The following is a 22,026-nucleotide window of genomic DNA, read 5'->3' as shown; positions in this document are numbered from 1 at the left end:
ACGAACATTTTTCTAAGGAATTTTTTGTTCTTAAAAAGTTGAATGCCGATGTCATTTAAGGAGTTCCATTTTTGAGAAAATATGAAGCTGTAATTGATTTTAAAGAAGGGAATGTAAGTTTGTTAAATGATAAAGGAAAGGAAATTTCCTCTGTTTTAGATCGGCAATATGCTTCTACAGAAGATTCGAAGGATTGTTCAAAGTCTAACTTTTGTTCCGAAGATACATTAAATGATGATGAAAGTTATTCAAGTGGATTATTACGAGATTCGTCAACTTTGAATGATGACATAGAATATATGCCATCTAAGAAATCCATTTATGAGTCTGTTTTTAGAAATGATAATTTAGACAATTCGCAGAAAGCTGCTTTGTTCAAACTTCTGTCGTATTATCACGTACAACTTTCGGATAAACCGAGAAAAGCAATTGTTGAACCTTACAAGATTCAATTAGATACTGTAACACCTATTACAAGCACACTTTATCCCATACCAATATCAACCTGTAGAAGAAGAGCTTTCCAAGTGGGAGAAATGAGGAATTATTTACCAGGAGTCTTCACTATATCTTAACCCTCTACATATAGTGCCAAAGCAAGGAGGACTTTGGAGACCTGTGATCGATTTTAGGAAACTTAATCAACATGTTATTTCCCCGCAAGTGAGAGTAGAAGCGATTAACGAAATGTTACAGAAGTTCCTAGGATGTGTTTGTTTTTCTTCAATTGATTTATCAATTTATCATGTGGTTATTATCAAATACCGTTGATTGAAGATTAATATCCTTACACAGCTTTTTCTTATAGAGGCAGACAATATCTTTTCCGCTATCTTCCGTCTGGGATTCGTTCAGCAGTGTCCGTGTTCCAGGACTGGGTGAATAAAATATTCTCCACCGATTGCAGAAATTTTGTAGTTTGTTATTTGGATGATATTCTAATTTTGAGCAAAGATTGGTCTCAACATTTGCAACATGTAGAACTGGTTTTACAAAAGATGAAGAGCGTCAATATATCTATTAAATTTTCTAAATGTAAGTTTGCTTACAAAGAGATCTGCTTCCTTGGACACCCAGTGTCCGGTGATAAAATTATGGTTGATCCTGCAAAGAATTCAGCAATTATTAATTTTCCAATTCCAATAAACAAACGCTCCTTGAGAAGATTCTTAGAATTGGCTAATTGGAGGCGAAAGTTTATTGAAGGGTTTGCTGAAATGGCACAGCCTTTGTATGGTCTGTTGAAAAAGGAATCAAAATGGCAATGGAATGATGTTCATGCTTCATCTTTTGAAAACCTCCGCAAGTTACTGATATCTCCGAAAACTTTGTATCAACCAGATTTCACAAAGCCTTTCAATGTCAACACAGACGGTTCGAAGAAGGGAATAGGAGCTGTTCTATGGCAAGACTCAACTGAAAATTCTGAAGAAAGACCACGTATAATTCCATACGTTAGCAGATCCCTTAAAGGCAATGAGTTATCATACAATACTCACGAGATTGAATGCTTAGCGATATTATTTGCTTTTGAAAATTCTACATTTATATTATTGGCCTAAAATGAAAGTTAGTATCAAGCAGTATTTGAACGACTGTTTAACATGCGCAAAAACTAAACAAGCTCACACAAAAATTAGTAAGGATAAATTGCATGTATATTCTACTACTCCACATGATATGTTTTCAATAGATCTTGTTGGACCGTTATCCAAATCACAAGGATATAGTTACATATTAACAATAGTTGACACGATGTCCAAATTTCTAATGGCATATCCGTTAAGGAAGGCAACGTCACGTGAAATAATTAACAAATGCAAGCTCCAGTATTTTTACCACTATCGGGCATGTAAGGTAATATTATGATATAACGGTTCCCAATTTAAATCACAAGAGTGGAAGTAATATATGGATGACTGTAACATAAAACATATCACCACATCAGTTTATTCGCCTTTCTCAAATCCTGTAGAAAGGTATAACAAAGAGTTAATACGATTGTTGCGATTATATACTTCTCAAAATCATCAGGACTGTGTAAAATATTTGAATCATGTAATAGGCCTTCTAGATAATTCAGTTTCGGAAATAACAGGTTTCACACCTAATGAACTTTTCCTTTACCATGAATTAAAGGATGTAATTCTCAGTAAAATTAACTGGCCAGATGATTTAAAGTTAGTACCCTGGAAACAAGTGTTTGATCACCGAAGCACGTATTAAGGAAAGATAAGTACAAACCTATTGAATGTGATGCAAATAAATTGAAGATAGTCCCAGGTTTTAGTGAGAAATCATGAACATAGTAATGCAATTAACAAGAAGATTCATTAGTTTATGGAATTATGGCTTGGACCCTATATAGTTGATGCCATGAAGAACAATTATGCAACTTTGATATCCATGGACGGAAAGAAGATAATAACAAGGCAGAACTTGTCAAATATCAAGAAATTTAATTGTTATGATGAGAAAAAATAAGAATTGCTTAAACTAATATAATTGTTATGTAGTGATGCATAAGTAGCTGTAAATTCGAAGACTAAGATGACATTTTCAGAACTTTAGTAAGAGGAGTATTGTAAATTTGCGAATTGGTTCATTATGTGAAGTTTACTTTCTCATCATCCTGTCGAGTGTAGTATATTAAAAGGAGAACTCAAATCTCATGTATTATAAAAAAAATGTTATCTTCATTTTTTTTACCAGGAGAAGGGGAGAGATTGAGACTGTCCTATTCTCAAACTGTGATATTCAAAGCTAATGTTATTTATGTTATTATTGTTGTTTTTAACTAATGCATGTTTGTTTTTATATTGCTCTCAACGCGCTGTATAAAATTTTTGTAACTAAAAAGGAAAAGGAAGAAAACAAATTGTTGTAACCATAGTAACGAAAATCGATAAGTACAAAAAAAAATGGTGATGGACGTGGTGACATTTCCTGCGCCTGTATTGTATTTGTTTTAAATATAACGATTATCGTTAATTACGCAATTTTATTTGCATTGGTAATCGTTCTGCAAGTTTAAGCGCAGCGGCGGTTATCAATATGTACACGTATGTATGTATGTATGTATATGAACATGTGGGCAAACTTGCTAAATTTTACATAAATAAATGTAACTGGAATAATCATCCCATTCCCAGAAGTTTCCGAATTGTCCTGCACGGCAACAGTAAGTTGTATTTTCCGATTATAACCATACCCCTCCTCCAACTGTCTGATATGAACACAAACATCACGATTAGCCAAAAGGGGCAAAAAATAACCCAAATCAAATTATGAATACAAGAAGAGGCAACACATTGTCGATGCAGTCTTTATTGAACATGTAATTCATTTTGTTTCGTTGCCAGAGCAGTGTATTTATTTGTTAAAATACGTGGGAAGGGGCGTGAACTGAGTAAAATAGCCCTTACCTTCAAACTCCATGTCTCGCTTTAAATATACTTAAATATATAGGTAAATATACATATTAAATAATAAATATTAATGCAAAACTTTATGATGATATCTTTCCTAACAAATAATTTGATTATGAACGTTCAAGAATAAACATTCTTCGCCTTTTATACTACATTGGAGGTGTAGTTTGAAAAAAAGCCAGAAAACGTTTCAATAATCTCAACCCCCGACGCCCTCCGAACCTGCACTATCACGTGACACATAACTAGGTCATCGCGGTAGACGTGAATATGGTCTTCGTATGATTCACAGTGTGGATATTACAATTAAACAATGTTGGTGTTTTTACGTACAAATGTTAGATTTTGTGTGAAGTTCGAGGGAGCATTTTCGGTATTAAAAACTGGTTTTATCGACGAGAATTTGTGTCAAATGAAATGTTAGGCAGCTACTTGTGGAACTCTTCAGAGTGGGGAGAAAACGACATTGGAGAAAACTACTGTGCATGGGTGAAGATCAGTGGCGTAGCATGGGCATTTCGGGTGGGAACGCCAAGTCCGAAGGAAGGGTCGGCCCTTTTTTGCTTAATAATTTACTTATGGAATTGGTCGCCACATGTATTGTTTATTTGCCTGAAGTCAGCTGGGTTTTCAATAAAACATCATCTATGCATGTTTTAGCTAGAAAATTAGATGTCTCACTATGCCACAAATGTTTTAAACTCCGGTGTTTTATACTTTTCGGTATGACGCAAGTCATTAGAAAACATACCTGAATCACAAGCGCCTCTGAACAACAGTAGACGTCATTGTTGTGGATGATCCAACTACTGATTGATTTGGTTTATTTTACTTCGCTTTTCTACCACTTTTGGTTAATCGTGAATATGAATATGAGTGATATTTATGAAGTTGATCAAGGGACACTCAAAGAACACCCGTGCTAACGCCGGGATTCGAACCAGGGACCTCTGTCGTCTTGGCGCGCTGTGCAAAACACTCTGACACGGAGGTGGGTGGATGATCCAACTATCGTACACTCTACTGACGTAACAGTGCCGATTAGTAATTCAGACCACTGTTTATTACATCTTCAGAATGCTGATAAACATTTTAAAATAATTTTGTCCACAGACCATTCGATGTTAAGAGTTTTCAAATGAATGCTAAACATTTCCATTGACACAATATTAAACAGTTAGATACTAACGAAAATATAATAATAATAATAAAATAATAGTTTTGCGGGACTTTACCAACTTATTTGACAAAAACTATGCTGATCTTTTAGTTTTTAATACACATCGCTGTTCGTGCCATAAATTATACAATGCAATGGTCATTAAGAAATGGTATAGGCCTATTTGAGTTTGGTAAAATTACGTCAGTCAATCTTGCGTATTGTAGCATCACATAGCACGAGTGGCACGAGCGCGAAGAACCGGGTAGGAATTCTACCGCTGTCGTCTGCTTCAGAAGGCAGGAAGGGTCACATGAACCAATCACGGTAGACCTCTGCTCCGTACGCTGGCGTACGAGAGAGCATTTACGCGCGTGCTGTAGAGATCCAAGCTTTCCCTCCAGAAAGGCAGCAACGAATATAGAGTTCTTTACGCCGAACCTGCCCGGCGTCCAGGCAGGAAAGGCATTGAAAAAAAATGCTGGAACGAGTGTTGTTAGTGGAGCGTTGCAAGCGGATCGCAAAAAATACCTATTATAATGCCATGAAGGTCAAACATATATGAAATTAGTCAAGATTTACTTTATATTAACAGCATTTACGTGTTTTTGAAATTTTAGATCAGGAAACGCCGGGCGTGTGGGCGTACTATAACGCTACGCCACTGGTGAAGACTAATTTCAAGGTAAGTTATGCAAAATACTACGCTTATTTACAGTTTGTGTACACCAACACCAGCACGTGGATGTGACGTTTACCTACGTTATGTGTTTATAAAATTAAATGCAATAATCTGATTAGACTGCCGTAGCTGTGATTCGATTCGCTAGTTCCTGGAATTGCTTTATCATCATTGCGTTATAGGAGGGTGTGCAACGAATTTGTGGCATTACATAACACTGATGTTCTGCATGTTTGTTTTGTATCATCGCCTGTCGAATTATTTTTCTGTTTTTAATGTTTTGAGGATGGCACCGAATAAACTGTATGTTGGCTTCAGGGGTGCCCATCCGCCCCAAGGCCAATGGCGCATCTCCCCAAAATCATATCCCCCCCTAAATCATATCATTCGCGCCCTCAAACCATATCGTAATCCCCACAAAGTATTTAATTACGACAGTGTGTCTACCGAAAGTAACTTTTTCTTAGCTTTACTGAACACTCTACTTGATCTGCCCCTCCTCCCTAAACATGGGTGTCCATCGCTCAAGGCCGCCCCTAAAATTGTTCATCATAATCCCCCCCAAAATAGTTTGGATGAATACGTAATAATTGGTGTGTATTTGAATGAAATACCATGTTAAACTGTCCATATTTTTTAAATTGTTCGATTTTCGAAATAAACTTAACCCTCAACCACTTCTGAGGTCACGGCTGACCCCAACCGAAGTATTTTCTTTGTTTGAGGCTAGGTTGTGTTTCTGTTCGTAACGTGCCGTCTTCTATTCTCAATGCAGACCATGTGCTTGCAGAGCATAGACAACTCGTGCAAGTAGTGCCAACTGTTGCGGTGAAATAACGGTAAGGGGTCATACTTGACCCCACAATAGTAGTTGCGTAGCAGTTTTATTTTGTGATCAGTGCGTTGCTTTCTGTAAAACTGAGCGAGATATTTTCACTTTTTTACAACAGTCAGACAGTGTCGAGAGTGACCGAATCTGAAGCAGTAACTTTGCAAATGTGAACATGAAAGAAAGTGAACATACCGTCCATGATACAGACTCAGAAATTGAGACCTCATGTGTGTGTGACAAATATGGAATAAGTGTATGTAAGGAAGGCACATTCTCAGGCTCTGGTAGCATATATTTAATTTACCCTACTGTTATTACGAAGGGCAACATAAATAGAAAATATATACGAGCAAGTAGGCAACGTGTATACTCATGGATGACATCAGGATGTGGAATCTTGGGTATGCAGATTAGTCCGAAGGATAGATGTGTGTTTCATAAAAAAGCTTCACCATTTATGTGTATTTATTTACTCTTGATACATAGTAGTAGTTCATATCTAGCTTGCTTCAGCACTGTATTTCATCATTAAATTAATTTATTCTTGGTTTGCGGCAGGATTACACCAAGGCTAACATGTCTCTCACATGACTTAACCTAACAGACCTTTTGTGATATTGACTTGGGTCCCTCTGCAGAACAGAATAAGGGACCGACCCTATATATTTAAAATCGAATTTCATACTTTTCCCTATCATTTCCACTTTGTAAGGTTTTTACACATAAAATCTAATGAGTTCAACGATCAGAGAAACACCATTAATATTACAGTAAATCGAATATGTGAATTATTATTAAAAGTATTATAATTATTGCAGCATTTTACCTGCACTGTGATGAATAATAAAGAAAGTAAAATAATGGAAAGATGTATTACAGTAAGGTAGAATTTTCTTTGTAGTTACGCTAAAACACGGACTACCTCGAACTCTTCTTGCTAACTAAGGAAGAAAGGCTATGCCACCACTACATAAATTGCAAAATATTGTGTGCCATGTTAGAATTAATTGTGTTAATTTTTTATTGGTCAAAAAACGTTTGTTTGAAGCTCAGTGAACAAATAGGAACCCCTTTATTAATTTGAATAATAATTAGAGCAAAGGTTACTTAATGACTGTGATACTAAACTAACCAACAGTTTGAATCCCTCCTCTCCCGCAGCGTGTAACTAATTTGTATACAGACCGCAAACTAAGGCAGCAAAGGATTATCTCAAAAGGATTAAGAGAAAAAATATTGTAACCACTTTAAAATAAACTACTTTGGAATGTTTTAAAATAACATAAGTTATATTATAAGAGAGGTAATCGTGAATAGACCTTCTACTGAGAGGAAACTTCGGAATCCTCATCCCCCTATAGCGTATTGTGGGAGTAAAATACATAAAGAAAGGTTCCGTCTTTTTTCCAAAATGCGTAAATCAATTAAAAAATAATAAAAGTTTGTCAGTGTGGTTCACATCGAAATTTCGTGGTTGGTGCGACTTAGTACTGCGGTTTAGATTCAACAAGGCTTGTATAGAAACTGAGTGTGTATGTGTGTGATATATAGGGATCGTATGAAATTATTTCCTTTTATTTCTGAAACAGACCACGCAGTTTTGTTGCGACATGCCCGATGAATGAAGAAAAAATTGTTATTTTATAGTAGCCTACGTTTTAGTACGTGTCCTGACTATGATGCTACGTATCTCTCTTAGCAAATGTCTCTACACACTGAATTGAAGATTCATATAACGATCTTCAAGATCATAACACTTGCTCCATCACTTACAAGGCAAAATCAGAAGAAGACATATGGTGGATTTTTCAGTAGGTTTAATGTTGAGAAAAGTTTTCGTTACAACGCAGTGCAAACAGCTTGTTCAGCATAAGTTTACTGCACGAGACGATTCACTCTAGATAGATTAGTCAACCTGGTTATAAGAAACTGCGAATCCAAACACTCACGTTCAGAGAAGTCCGTCTGGTTCTTTTTGTCATGTGGCGTCACATTCTCCCCATTAGACCCGCTCAATATCAACTCTTCATCCGCATGAAGATAACACTCGTGGCTGAAAGTTTAGTCATTCTCCTAACACTCCCCATTCTCCTCTGATGATTTTGTCCACGAAGATTGCATTACACTCGCTGCGCAGCGTCACGTACAAGGGTAGAGCAAAAACATGAGTGGTGTCTCTGCAGTCACCCTTGGAAACATTAACCAGCACTTTCCATCACTTGTAGACACGACTTTATTTCAGGGGCGTCGCCTTCAGGTGGACTCTAACCGCCGTGAAATAGTCTTGGCCCATCCTCCTAACTACCTCTGATATTTCTAATCCCACTGATTTAATGCTGCAGAAACTGTCTTTACTCTGGGCATGATCAATCCATACTTGACCATTTTTATAATTTGTCTTCAGGTCCATCTTCGTTTTGGACTTCCTACAGGCATCACTATGGTTCCCCAAAACTAGGCTAGAAACTCTTCTACCCTCTCTCATATGAACCCATCCTACTATTCTTGATTTCATTTAGGAAATGAATGTAGATTATGCAGTTCAGATTTTTAAAAAAAATCTTTATGTCGTCGCTTTTCTGTCACTTTTGGATAATCACGACAATGAGGATGAGTGATGATTGCGTGAAATTAACGAACACTCACAAAGACCATATATGCTAGGCAAGGACTCGAACCCGGGAATCTGGTGGTGAGATTGAAAGTCTACCATCTATCTCTGCCACGGAGCCAGCAGTTCAGTATTATGTAACCTTCTCCACTCTTTTAAGTCCAAATATCTTAAGATTTATTTTTTAAAAAAATCCGTAATTTACGTTCCTCTTTTATGGTAAGGGACCACGTTTCACATCCATACAAAACTACTTGCTTGCTAACTATGGGGGGAAGGCTATGGCACCACTACATAAATTGCAAAATATCGTGTGTCATGTTAGAGAATTGTGTTAATTTTTTATTGGCCAAAATCTTTTGTTTCACGCTCAGTGAACAAATAGGAACCCCTTTATTAATTTTAAGAATACTTAGAGTAAAGGTTTTGTATATCTTAATATTTAGGTAGTTTGAATTTAAGAAACTGGTTCAAATAGTTTACATGAGAAATTTTCACAACCATTTACAGTAGAACAAGGAGAATCAAGCAAGAGAGAGAGATAAATATATTGAGTGTCAGAAATCGAGATAAAGCGATAGAAGAAACAGAAAAATAGACAGAGAAAAACTGAAGAAAATAGAAAGGAGATAGTAAGCAAGAGGGTAGAAACATGAGAAACATAAAAACAAGAGATATATGGAAGAATGAAAGAGTGAAAGAATTTGTTGGTTTGTTTGAGTTTGTTTTTAAGAATTTATGCGCAGAAAGGCTAATCAGGACTGGACCTACAGTATAAAGTAGGGTCCTAACCACTATTTGTCTCTGCCTGGACCCCTTGATTACAAGGCAACGACGTCAGAACTCAGCCATCGGGAAGGCGAAAGAATGAAAGAGAAGGGAAGTGAGGAACGGAAAGAGGGAGAGAGCGAGAGAGACATATTCTTGGCAGCCATGAACGCCGAAGCAGAGCCCATCTGAACAATATTGTCTACACTGCAATATTTTAAGTTGAAATTGCAAAATTCAGTAAGGAAAAAAAACATAAGCTTCAGCCTGTGGAAGACATTTCGTCACTCGAGATCTCAGAAATAAGATCAACAAAATCCGTAATTTACAGAAACGTCAATTGAGATTAGCTTTTTTCGTACTCAATTTACTTCATTTATGTATTAATTTCACCTAACATTTCAACATACCAGTCAGAAAAAGTTACCTTTATTCTTGTTCTTAAGCTCCAATCAAGCCAAACGCACACATTTCATTATAAACAAACTCTCTTTTGGCTCCTGAACTTACGGTTCAATCAGTTCTCATCGATCAAGGTTGAACGAACTTTCTGAAAGAGTATTTTTACTTTTTTCATTGTTTATACAAGAACCTTTTACTGTGGTGGTAGACGTGTGTCTAACCAGCAGAAATAGGAGATTTAATCAGCAATTTTTTCCGATCTTTTTTTTTTTCTGTTCTTCGAAATGGGTGTATAACAACCGCACAAGCACCGAACAATATACATCCACAGTGCATTTGATATTGGCAAATAACGACGAAAGTAAATTTTGTAGTCAATTAAGTTGGCACAAGTCAGCCGGAACCGAATTACTGTGCAAACCCCTTTGGTCGCTTGCAGTCACTCCGAAAATAAGTTCGCATGAACAGTGCTAATAAGATTCTGTTTTTCCTTTGTACTTCTTTTCTTCAGCTTGATTCTGTGAGTTCTTGTTTCAATAGAATTGGTTACGTGATATGAAGCAGAAACGTGAGTGCCAACTCCAAAATTATCCCGCTCACAGATCATCCAGATAGGGCACTTCTTTCACAATGTCCTCAACGAACGCTTGCACAAGTTGACATCCGATTGCTCCATGGGTTTAACTTGGGACCTAACTTTGAAGGGGGTCAGAATCGAACTTGAGGCTTAACTTTGGGAAGGGGAGGGGGGGAGGTCAAGCAGAATCAACAACGTTTCCTATCCCATCCAGGGTGCGAAATCCTGGGGGAAACGGAGGGATTTCTCCCCCCCACACACAAACAATCTTGGCCTCAAAAATCACCCTCACCAAACATTTCCGGGGGGGAGAGTTTTTGTAACAACAAACGAAAGATAAGCAATTATTTTTAATTTCAAATATACTGTACTAAGAATGATATCGAAAACATACACAAATTAGTGTGGTTGTGAGTGTTGAATGCTTTTTCTCTCTCAAAAGATAATTAAAAAATCTACATCAATAGGCACAATGAAAGTAAAAGAAGAATGCAAAACAATAATAAATATGAAATCTAATTGATTTATATTAACATAAAGCAAAATCTAAATAAAAACTTGCACATAATAAAATCACTTCAACTATTTCATATTTTATTAACATCTTTAACCGGTTAGTAAAGGAAGTACTTGGCCTCCCCGATGGCACAGTGGTAGCGTCGTCGCCTTGTAATCAAGGGGTCCCGGGTTCGATACCCGGTGGAGTGGTTCGGATCCCACTTTAAACTGTAGGTCCACTCCCGATTAGCCTTACTGTGCATAAAGTGGACTTAAAACACCAATTCAATTTAATTCAATAAAAGAAGTAGTTTGCTACATTATAATATCGGATATACATAAAAGTAAGAAATTTATTTCTTTGTGTGTAATTAATAATAATACTATTTTTAATTACTAATTTAGTAATTTAATTTAGTCATTTATTTTTACTTTTAATAACATTATAAATATGTATATCGTATAATTTATATGTATGTTTGTGGGGGAGGGGGTTTGTAGATTAAGATCTTTCTCACCCACCAGTCTTAAATGATTTCGCACCCTGTTCCCATCCAGGACTAACTAACTAACTCTCTAGCCTTCTTAAACCCGAAGGTTCATGGCTGCAGCAACACAGGCCTTCCATCTTTCCCTATCTTGAGCAAGATCTATATACTCTCTTCCATCCCTACCGATTTCCCTTAGGTCCATCTCAACGTTGTCCCTCCATCTTCGTCTTGGCCTTCCTACAGGTCTCTTACCATCAGCTTTCCCAACAAGAATCCTGTAAACTCCTCTTTCCTCTCCCATCCGTGCCACATGGCCTGCCCACCTAAGTCGTCTTCTTGATTTAATTATTCTAATAATATCTGGACATGAATATAAATTATGTAGTTCTAAATTATGTAACCTTCTCCACTCACCTGTCTCCTCATCCCTTTTAGGTCCAAAGATTTTCCTAAGGATCTTATTTTCAAATACTCTCAATTTATGTTCCTCTTTCAATGTAAGGGGCCAAGTTTCACACCCATATAATACTACAGGCAAAATTACTGTTTTGTATATTTTAACTTTTAGTTTCTTAGATATTAAACGAGAAGACAAAAGTTTATGAAGAGAGAAGTAACATGCATTTCCTGAATTAAGCCTACTTTTTATTTCCTCTTTAATATAATTTTCATTTGTTAATATTACTCCTAACTATTTGAATTTGGAAACTGGTTCAAACGAGTTGTTATCAATAATTAGATTATTACCTAACACTTGGGTTTCGGCCTGTAAGCATATATTTAGTTTTCTCTTTGTTAACTTCAAACCTATCTCTTTAGCAGTTTTAGGGCCTCCCCCATGGCGCAGTGGTAGCGTCATTGCCTTGTAATCAAGGGGTCCCGGGTTCGATACCCGGTGGAGGCACAAGTGGTTCGGATCCCACTTTAAACTGTAGGTCCAGTCCCGATTAGCCTTACTGTGCATAAAGTGGACTTAAAACAGTAACTCAAACTCTTTAGCAGTTTTGAAAAATATTTTAGCATTATTCTTAATTGTATTCATATCATCCCCCAGTAAGTCTACATCATCTGCATATGCTAACAACTGAGTCACACCATTTAATTTTAGTCCTTTAGTTTCTTTTACCTTCCTAACAGCATATTCTAAGGCAAAATTAAAAAAAATGGAGATAATGCATCTCCTTGTTTTAACCCATCATGAATTGTAAATTTGTCAGACATATTAATACCCACACTAATTTTACTTTCTGTTTCACTGGTGCATATTTTTATCATACTAACAAGCTTCTTAGGTATTCCAAACTCTACTAATATATTATATAATTTCTCTCTTTTGACCGAATCATATGCTTTTTTGAAATCAATGAATAGCTGATGGACATTTTGATTATATTCCCACTTTTTTTCAAGTGTCTGATGTGAAAAATTTGATCCAGGACTATTTTGCTAAATAACGGTTAGAAAGATTTCAGGCCGAAGCGACACACGACAAGAGACACGTGTAGCTTAGAAACCAACCATTAGAAATAAATGCAACATTGCGAACCGAAGCGACACGACAAGCTGTACGCGTCGCATAGTTTGCGTATCACTCGGCCTGGATCATTTCATCATTACCGTGCATCGTGTCGCCTTGCCTGTTGTTCGCGCATGCGCTGTGAATATTTTGCTTTAGACTGAAGGGGCCCGTGTCGCTTGTCGCTTCGGTGTGGAATTCCCGTGTCGCTTCGGTCTGAAACCTCAGTTACATTTGCGAAATTATAAAAATTATTTATTACTTTGTTCCTCGGGTTAACAAAAGTACCATTGACTTGTAAATTTTAATAAACTTGAAAAATTGGGGGGTGGAGGCAAAAGGTAATAAGTCGGACCAAAATGTCTCAAGTCAATGTTTCTATTAGTGAATATCAATCTGCTGCTCTCAAACATATGTGAAGTCTGTACCAGAGTTATATAGTTTCTTTAACAGTTACAGTTCTCTTTCAATGAACACAATTAGCGGTTTGTATAACAAATTACAAATAAAATGTTGGTGTGCATTTAGTAATTTAATTTATGCAAGTATAAAAGTTCTCTGAAATTTCTTACCTCTTTATTTTCATATTTTAACATAAAAATTGTATTATAATGTAATGAAAATTAACGTACACCCGTTAAAAAAGAACGTCCCGCATACATGCACCACATTCTATGAGTTATAGATTATGTAGAATAAAGCAGCTGGAAAGGAAACTCAGAGTTAATGACTTTATATTTCAAAAGGATAACTTTTTAAACTTAGTTACTTTCTGATCAAAGTAACTGCAACATGAGTTGCTCTGTACAAAGTAACGTTTCAACAAAGATTGCCTCACGAACACTTGCCGCTGTCCTTTAGGTTGAAAGCAAAAGAGCAAGGCAAAGTAAAGAGCTGGTCCGTGAACCCTTAGGCCTTGGCACCTGCGGATGTTGCAGCCCGCAGTGTTTCACGGCTCCAGCCACTTCTCTCATCTTTCCCCTCCTCTTGTCTTTTATTTGCAAAATTAATGGTGCGAGACGAGACGTACCGTTTATATGTATGTTTAATTAGGTTCAGAAGATTTCGTTGAGTGGTGTTAAAGACAAATAGGCCTTATTGTCCATCCAGAATATAAATCGCCTTCACAGGGAGTTTTTTCCCCCTTCATCAAAGTTACACCTGCTATAGATTTAAGTACATAACGAAGAAAAATGGACGAATGGGATAGAAAATAAGACTCACTGGTAATACTTGTATAATTTTTCGTGTCAGTTGTTTTCCCTTGTGAAACAATAGTGTGTGGTTTATAGGCAGTCTTGCAATATAGGGAGACAAATAGGCACAAAAATGATGAAATAGGCATCTAAAAAAGCACCAAAATAGGCAATGAACATGAACTTGTTATAAATTTTCTTAGTTATATGCACTTTTATTGACTTGAAGTTTCATTAGGCTCTTATATTTTTCCTACTTTTCGTTACATGTGGCTAATTGCGACGACAATTGAAGGGCAACTCACAAAACAATAGATTTCAATTCTACACTATACTGTATAGAGAGAAACTATAGGGAAATAATGCTAAGCAAAGATTTCCAAATAAGACATTGCTGGGCAACATTATGCAAAATAGGTATTAAACTTTCAAATAGGCATTAATAAGGTTCCAAACAACACGAAACGAATAAAAAAAGACAACCGTACTCATTAATGCACTGTGGGAAAGGTACGTCCTTACAATCAGATTCAAATTATGAAAAACAAAAACGTACATATCTATTCCTTCCCAAAACCCTAGGATGATTATGACTGTTATGAATGTCCGCTTTATTCTCCGAAAGGCTAATCGGGACTGAACCTACAGTTTAAAGTTGGATCCGAACCACCAATGATCAAACCCGTAACCTTCTGATTGCTTGAAGATATAATTACCAGTACGCCATCGGGAAGGCCAAATTGTGCTTCGAGAAACTGCACGAACAAAACATTCTCGTGGAGCACATTTCATTGCATTGTAACATCGCTTTTCCACCTCTTTTAGCTAATCGCAACGATGAGAACTAGTGGCGAATATATGTAATCAATGAAGGAACAATCACAAAAGAATACTCATGCTGGAACTGAAATTTTGGTGGTGACCACTTAACACGCTCGACCACCGAGCCGGTTTTCATTGCATTGTATGTGCATAAACAAATAAGTATTACAAGTGCATGAGATTTATTTTGAAAGAACTACAAACCCGTAGAGGGAGGAGGTGGGACGCTAAAGCAAGAGGACATCGAACGAGTAAAAACACCGTTTTGGCGCTCTAGTAAATGAATATTGTCGTCTAAGTTCAGTGAAACAGAATTAGTAAAAAGTGTTTTTCTCCGCGCCGCTTTCAATGCAAAAATTTGGAAAAGAAATAAAAGTTTAAAAGCTTATTACTTTAAAAGTAGTTCTTAACACGATGCGTTTTTATTGATGAGAAATGCAAGTTTACAAGTTAATAAAAATATGTAGACATAACTCTTCATCGTAGGGCTATACTGAACGTAAGAAACATGTGGATACATTTTTTACAAGTTTCTGTGCACGCCGTAAGAAATGTACTCAATATTACAATGGTAACACGTCGAATATTGCTCAATAGAACAGATAACCGAGACCAAAATCCTCGCCCAGGACGTACAGATCTGTAGTCACTGCTGTGCGCGTGAAAACCTTTTGTCACTACGTTTTATGCGACTTTTGAATTTAGTTTCTAGTTTACTTCCAATATGCAAGTGTCGTGATGTCTTTGGTTTGCTTTGCCAAATGTTGTAAACTTGTAACCCACTTAGACACCTTATTGCGTGTTGCAATGTGACCGAAAGAAGAGTGTGCTTAGAGTGTACTTCAAAAGATGTAACAGTTGAACATTTTCACGGAGGAAGTTGATGTGAAATTAGCATCAGAACAACCGCGTAATGTCCGGAAGTTGGTCATAAAACGACTCTTGATTGGCGAGAGGCGATAAAAGAGCATCCCGTTCAGCCAATCTCCTCCCGATCCACGGCGGGACTTGCATCCCAACGGACAGGCTTTCAAATTCGATTTGATTGGGCATGAAGCGACCCCTTGGGAACAGAGGGGAGGGGAATATAAGACGGGGCCAATTCATTTCACAACAAAGGATGAAGGGGTCCCCTTTCCGATGATTCCCCCTCCCTCCTATTAACCCGCTCGTCTACTGGTTATTGTCGCTGATGTAGCCAGAGCAAGCTTAGGGGACGTTGAAACTTCGAGCAGTAAAAAGTTGAAGCTTATTTGTGTAACATATTGCCTCAAGAGTTATAAAACAGCAGCATACATTTATGTCAATATAAAATTCATAGTTACAATAATCTTCCGTTGTGACAATTGATGAGATGTGTGCATGTGTGACAACGACATTTTTGTTTAAAACAATTACTGTTCAAGTATGATTTATTGCCTTCAAGGAAAGCACTACTATCTTTGATTTACACTTCGAAAGGAAGGCAAATCGAAATAATCACAGGTGATACCAGTTATTAAGTTATATTTGATGGCCTCCCCGATAGCGCAGTGGTAGCGTAATCAAGGGGCTCCGGGTTCGATACCCGGTGGAGGCACATAGTGATTCAAATTCCACTTTAAACTGTAGGTCCAGTCCCAATTAGCCTTGCTGTGCATAAAGTGACATATGATTCGGTAAAAGAGATAAATTATATAATATTAAATATTATTAGTCGAGTTTGGAATACCTAAAAAGCTTGTTAATATGATCAAAGTATGCAACAGTGAAACAGAAAGTAAGATTCGTGTGGGTATTATAATGTGTCTGACAAATTGACAATTCATGATGGGTTAAAACATGGAGATGCATTATCTCCATTGCTCTTTAATTTTGCCTTAGAATATGCTCTTAGGAAAGTAAAATAAACTAATGAAGGACTAAAATTAAAAGGTGTGACTCAGTTGTTAGCATATGCAGATGATGTAGACTTAGTAGGAAATGATGTAAATATGTACAATTAAGAATAATGCTAATGTATTTTTAAAAGCAGCTAAAGAGATAGATTTGGAAGTTAACAAAGATAAAACTAAATATATGCTTACAGGTCGAAACGAAGTGTTAGGCAATAATCAAAATCTAATTATCGATAACAACTCGTTTGAACCAGTTTCCAAATTCAAGTACTTAGGAGTAATACTAACAAATGAAAATGATATTAAAGAGGAAATAAAAACCAGACTTAATTCAGGAAATGCATGTTACTTTTCTCTTCATAAACTTTTATCTTCTTGTATAATATCTAAGAAACTAAAAGTTACAGTAGCCTAAATTTGCCTGTAGTATTGTGTGGATGCGAAACTTGGTCCCTTACATTGAAAGAGGAACATAAATTAAGAGTGTTTGTAAATAAAATGTTTGAAAAAATATTTGGACCTACCTAGGTAAAAGGGATGAGGAAACAGGTGAGTGGAGAAGGTTACACAATTTAGAACTATATAATTTGTAATCATGTCCAGATATTATTAGAATAATTAAATCAGGAAGTCATAGGTGGGCAGGCCATGTGGCACGAATGGGAGAGGAAAGAGGAGTTTACAGGATTCTTGTTGGGAAGCCTGATGGTGAGACCAGCAGGAAGGCCAAGACGAAGATGGAGAGACAACGTTGAGATGGACCTAAAGGAAATCGGTAATGATGGAAAAGAGTGGATAGATCTTGCTCAGGATAGGGACAGATGGAAGGCCTGTGTTGCTGCAGCCATAAACCTTCGGGTTTAGGAAGGCTATCGAGTTAGTTAGTTCGTGCATAAAGTGGACTTAAAACCACAATCAATTAAGTTACATTTGAGTTATTTCGTGGGGGATGCTGCATTATACACCAATAACTTACATAAGCAGAGTTTATTGGATGGATAATTTGGTGGAGCAAGGTTGACGAATTACACAGCCACTTTCAAGCAAAAATATTAAAAATTACTTTTTATGGAAGTTTTCACATACTAGCAAAGAGTATAATATTATAATCTGCTTTTAAAATAAGTTCCCTGAAAGAATATGTGCATTAGTTAACTATTTCTTGATAGTCTACATCCTAGGGTATTCTAATTTAATCAGACTCTTATAGTACAAGTATGGATGTGTAACTTCAGCTATATAGACGAGAACTTACCAATACACACACACACACACACACAAACTATGTTAATTGAGAGTATATATTGGAGGGCAGGAAGCAAAACAATAATAAATCAGCCCTCTAGATGATTTGTTTTGAGGGGTGGGCATTTTCTGACCCCCTACGAGTGACCAAGACGAAGATGATTACAAGACATATTGGAGGTATATTCAACATTCTGCAATTTGACTATATTTTCCGGAAGAGTATAGGTTACATGTCGGAAATGATAATAAGAGAAGGTAATTACTTTAGACGTTTTCACTTCGTTTTAATTATATCTCTTCTCTTAGTTTTCGGAATTCTAAGACAGACAACTCTATCCCAGTAACAAGTCTATTCCCAAGGTCTTTTTATTTTATGTTCTGTATAACCTTCACTGCGACACTTGCATAGGATACATACCAGGAGCGTATATTCTAGGCTGCGAAGTCTGAAGTCTAGATAATAAAATGCAGGAGAAAAATCGATCAGAATTGTAAATAAAATTATTCATATCAGTGAGATGATGATGGTGATTCTGGAGTTGGCAACCTGATTTCTTGTGAGTTGGTAACCTGATTTCCTATGACTTGGCAACCTGATTTCTTATGAGTTGGCAACCTGGTTTCTTATGAGTTGGCAACCTGATTTCTTATGAGTTGGCAACCTGATTTCTTAGGAGTTCGTAAACTTATTCTATTCATAGCCTAACATAGTGAGATAGCCCAGACCTTGGACTCAGTATACGCCACTGATACATACATACATTATGTGTCAAATACATTATTTTTAATGCACCTATTACTTGTAGTTGGCATTCCTAGCTGAACACAGTGTTTCTCATGTATTAATCAGTTGCCGAAAACAATTGTTAGTGCCATAACAACAAACACTCCAGAAAGGCATCGGTGCTGCCATCTTCAATGTGTCACTTGGAGTGTTATTGATAGCAACACGAATTTAAACTTCCATATATCTCCCAAGACATGGGATGCTATCGATGGGGTCCTCCCTGCGGAGGCTGCGAGAGCAGAATCAATGCCAGGAGATGATTGATTGGTGTCGAAGAAAAGTTAACCTCTGCTCCGGGATGAATTCATGAATTGGTTCTTGAAACAGTGTTTCCAACTGCTGATTCAAAAATCTACATTTGACCTTTTACGAAAATGAACTTCAGCACACAGTTGTATTTATTCTTCTCAAATATTACATTCTTGATTATAGATATGTGAGTACTAAGGCTATTTGCACCCAAGTATTATGTAGAAGAAACACAAAGAGCATGAAGGTATGTCCAAAAATTTCGATTCGATGTTTTGCAAATATGTATATTTATTTGTATTTGAAGTCAAGAATGGTAAGCGTCTCCCGGCCCTCCAAAGCAAGAAATTTAATTCGCACACTTCATTTAATCACCGTTCATCCTCATCGTCGCGATTAACGTAATGAGGTGCGGTGTTAAATAGGCATAATGTAGATATAATACAATGACAAAACTTAATTTTGAACGCGTCAGTTTTCATGGCACTTGTTATTTACTTGTTCAGCTTTTCTTCACCACTCTCTCAGATTCACATCCTTCTATGATTGGTAAGCAAATTGATTACCGAAGTTTCAGAAAATTTGAAAGAGATGGCAACATTGACTTGAAAATTCTCCGTTGCGCGAACCAAACCAACATTAGCATGTCAAGAAGACAAATAGCCCAGAACTGACAGACAATGCAGTGCCGAGATCCATTCTCTCACGCAAAAAAGATACACGAGATCCGCCTACCCCCTAGCGGCGAAATTAGGAACTGAAGAACGTATAGGAAAAGCTACACCCATTTCCGCATTTCTTAGCATCCTCTGTCCACCCTCACATGTGACTCGATGGAATGGTCACGTGGAACAGAACAGTGAAGATATGCACAAGTAAGTGAACCAAAACCATAACCCAACCAGGAAACAAGAGGAAAAACCTTCTTCCCTTGATGTCCTTTACACGCTGTGAAAATTTCGCGTACTTGTAGGCGGTTCGAGGGGTTCAGGGGGGAAGCGTTCCCCTCTAGATACCTGCAGGTCCTCGCCAAAGGCTTAGTGGGAACACTGTAATCAGTAAGTTCATACGCGGTGGAGGAAGATAGCAGCACAGTTGCTTGGTTCCCACCTCAAACTTATATACAGGGTAGAAAAAATCTAAAATTAATTCAGGCCACAGCCCCTATTTTCAGAAACTTTTTTTTTTTTTTTTTTTGCAAATATGATCTAAGAGAGCCATGAATCCAACTAAGATAGATAAAGCTACACATTTCAAAATATGATTTAATACCATATCGCCGCTGATTTTAAAATTTGATGCTCCACGTGACACAGAAAACACACAAACATTAAAAACACATACTGTACTCATTATTTTAAAATAAGGTAATGGGAAGTTTCACAAGCGAACTCGAAATATAAAAATATATAGGATGTGACGAAGCTGAAAATTTACCGATGCCGATGTACTCACCGATAATTTTTGGAACCGATACCGATGCCGATATTTAACCGATTCCGATACATAAGATTATTAAACAGAAATGGGATGTTATTTTCAGCATGACAAAAATAAATTTGCTATGTACATTTCTATTGCATATCATATGTATATACATATATATTCTAAAGAGATGCGCATGTACATTTGCATCTACAAAATTTTATGTGAACCTTTAAGAAGAACATGGATTTTCAAGAGATTAAACATTAGTACACAAGCGATTCTTTGAAATGCAAAATGAATTCCTGTTCTGCCAGATTCAACTTCAGAAACACGAGATTTGGAAGCACTTCAGGAAGTAACCTACTTCTTCTCTTATCTCAAATCTGTTCAGCAACACTGAACACTCAATCACTGAATACTGATGCAGCAGGTATGCCCAAGTATTTTCTCAGGACTTGCTTCAGGTTTGAATATTCACTTTTTGAATTTCCAATACAACAGCAGATCCTGGTTCAGCAATGTACTGTTTTATTTCCGATTTTGAGTTAGGTTGATCCTCTGAATGAGAGTTTGCAATAATTTTATTACAAAAACTCTACAATAATGACGAATCATAACCAAATTTTCAATAAATCTTACAAAACTAGAATATAAAACTTATTAGAAGGTAAACTCTAGTATAATCTGTACCGGTTTAAATATCGGATTTTTGCCGATTCCGATACCGATGCCGATGTGTCAATTTCGGCCGATTTTCATACATCTGTAATCGGCTTCGGCACATTCGTAGTCTATATATTTTTTAGCACTGAATTCAGGCGCCTGGTAAAAATTTTCAGGCGCCATGGCGACCAAGCACCCTGTATTTTCTACCCCTGTGTGTGTGCGCTAGTATAATGCATATTCCACAGGATGTAAAAGGGAAGATTAGATGAGTATATCTCACAGCATTCTTTATGTGGCCCTAGGCCGGTGGGTGGTGGGGGGCAGAAGTGTCGAAAGTGTCGAAAGAGCTGTTGGTGCGTGAAACGTTCATAGAGAAACGCTTTGTTTGCCTCCTAAGAAACACGAAACCTGACACGAGGGTTTCATAATTTGTCCCGTGCGTCAGAACCCTCGGACAGATGGCTCTGAGGATTGCCAGCTGATTTAGAACCTTCCGCATCCTCCAGAGCAGGAGTGGGACGTGGAGATCTGCTGCCCAGATAAGATGGACTTTGCTGGATTCATTGTCGACAAGCCTCTCTCTCTCTCTCTCTCTCTCTCTCTTCGTTCCTGACTGTCATCTCACCCCACTTCCCTCCCCGGCTCTTAGTCGTGGAGAGAATTTCACGAAACAGAGGAAGAAGATTCACAACTTTTGTTCAGTGTTCTTGGGAAATTTCGCTCGACGCAGTTAAATTCAGGTCAAATTTAAGATGAGAAAGGAAAAATAAAAACTTTATGAAAAAC

The sequence above is a fragment of the Lepisma saccharinum genome, chromosome 3 (assembly GCF_977018435.1).
Source record: "Lepisma saccharinum chromosome 3, izLepSacc3.1, whole genome shotgun sequence".
NCBI classification, from domain to species: domain Eukaryota; kingdom Metazoa; phylum Arthropoda; class Insecta; order Zygentoma; family Lepismatidae; genus Lepisma; species Lepisma saccharinum.
Note: the sequence above shows the minus strand (reverse complement) of the source record.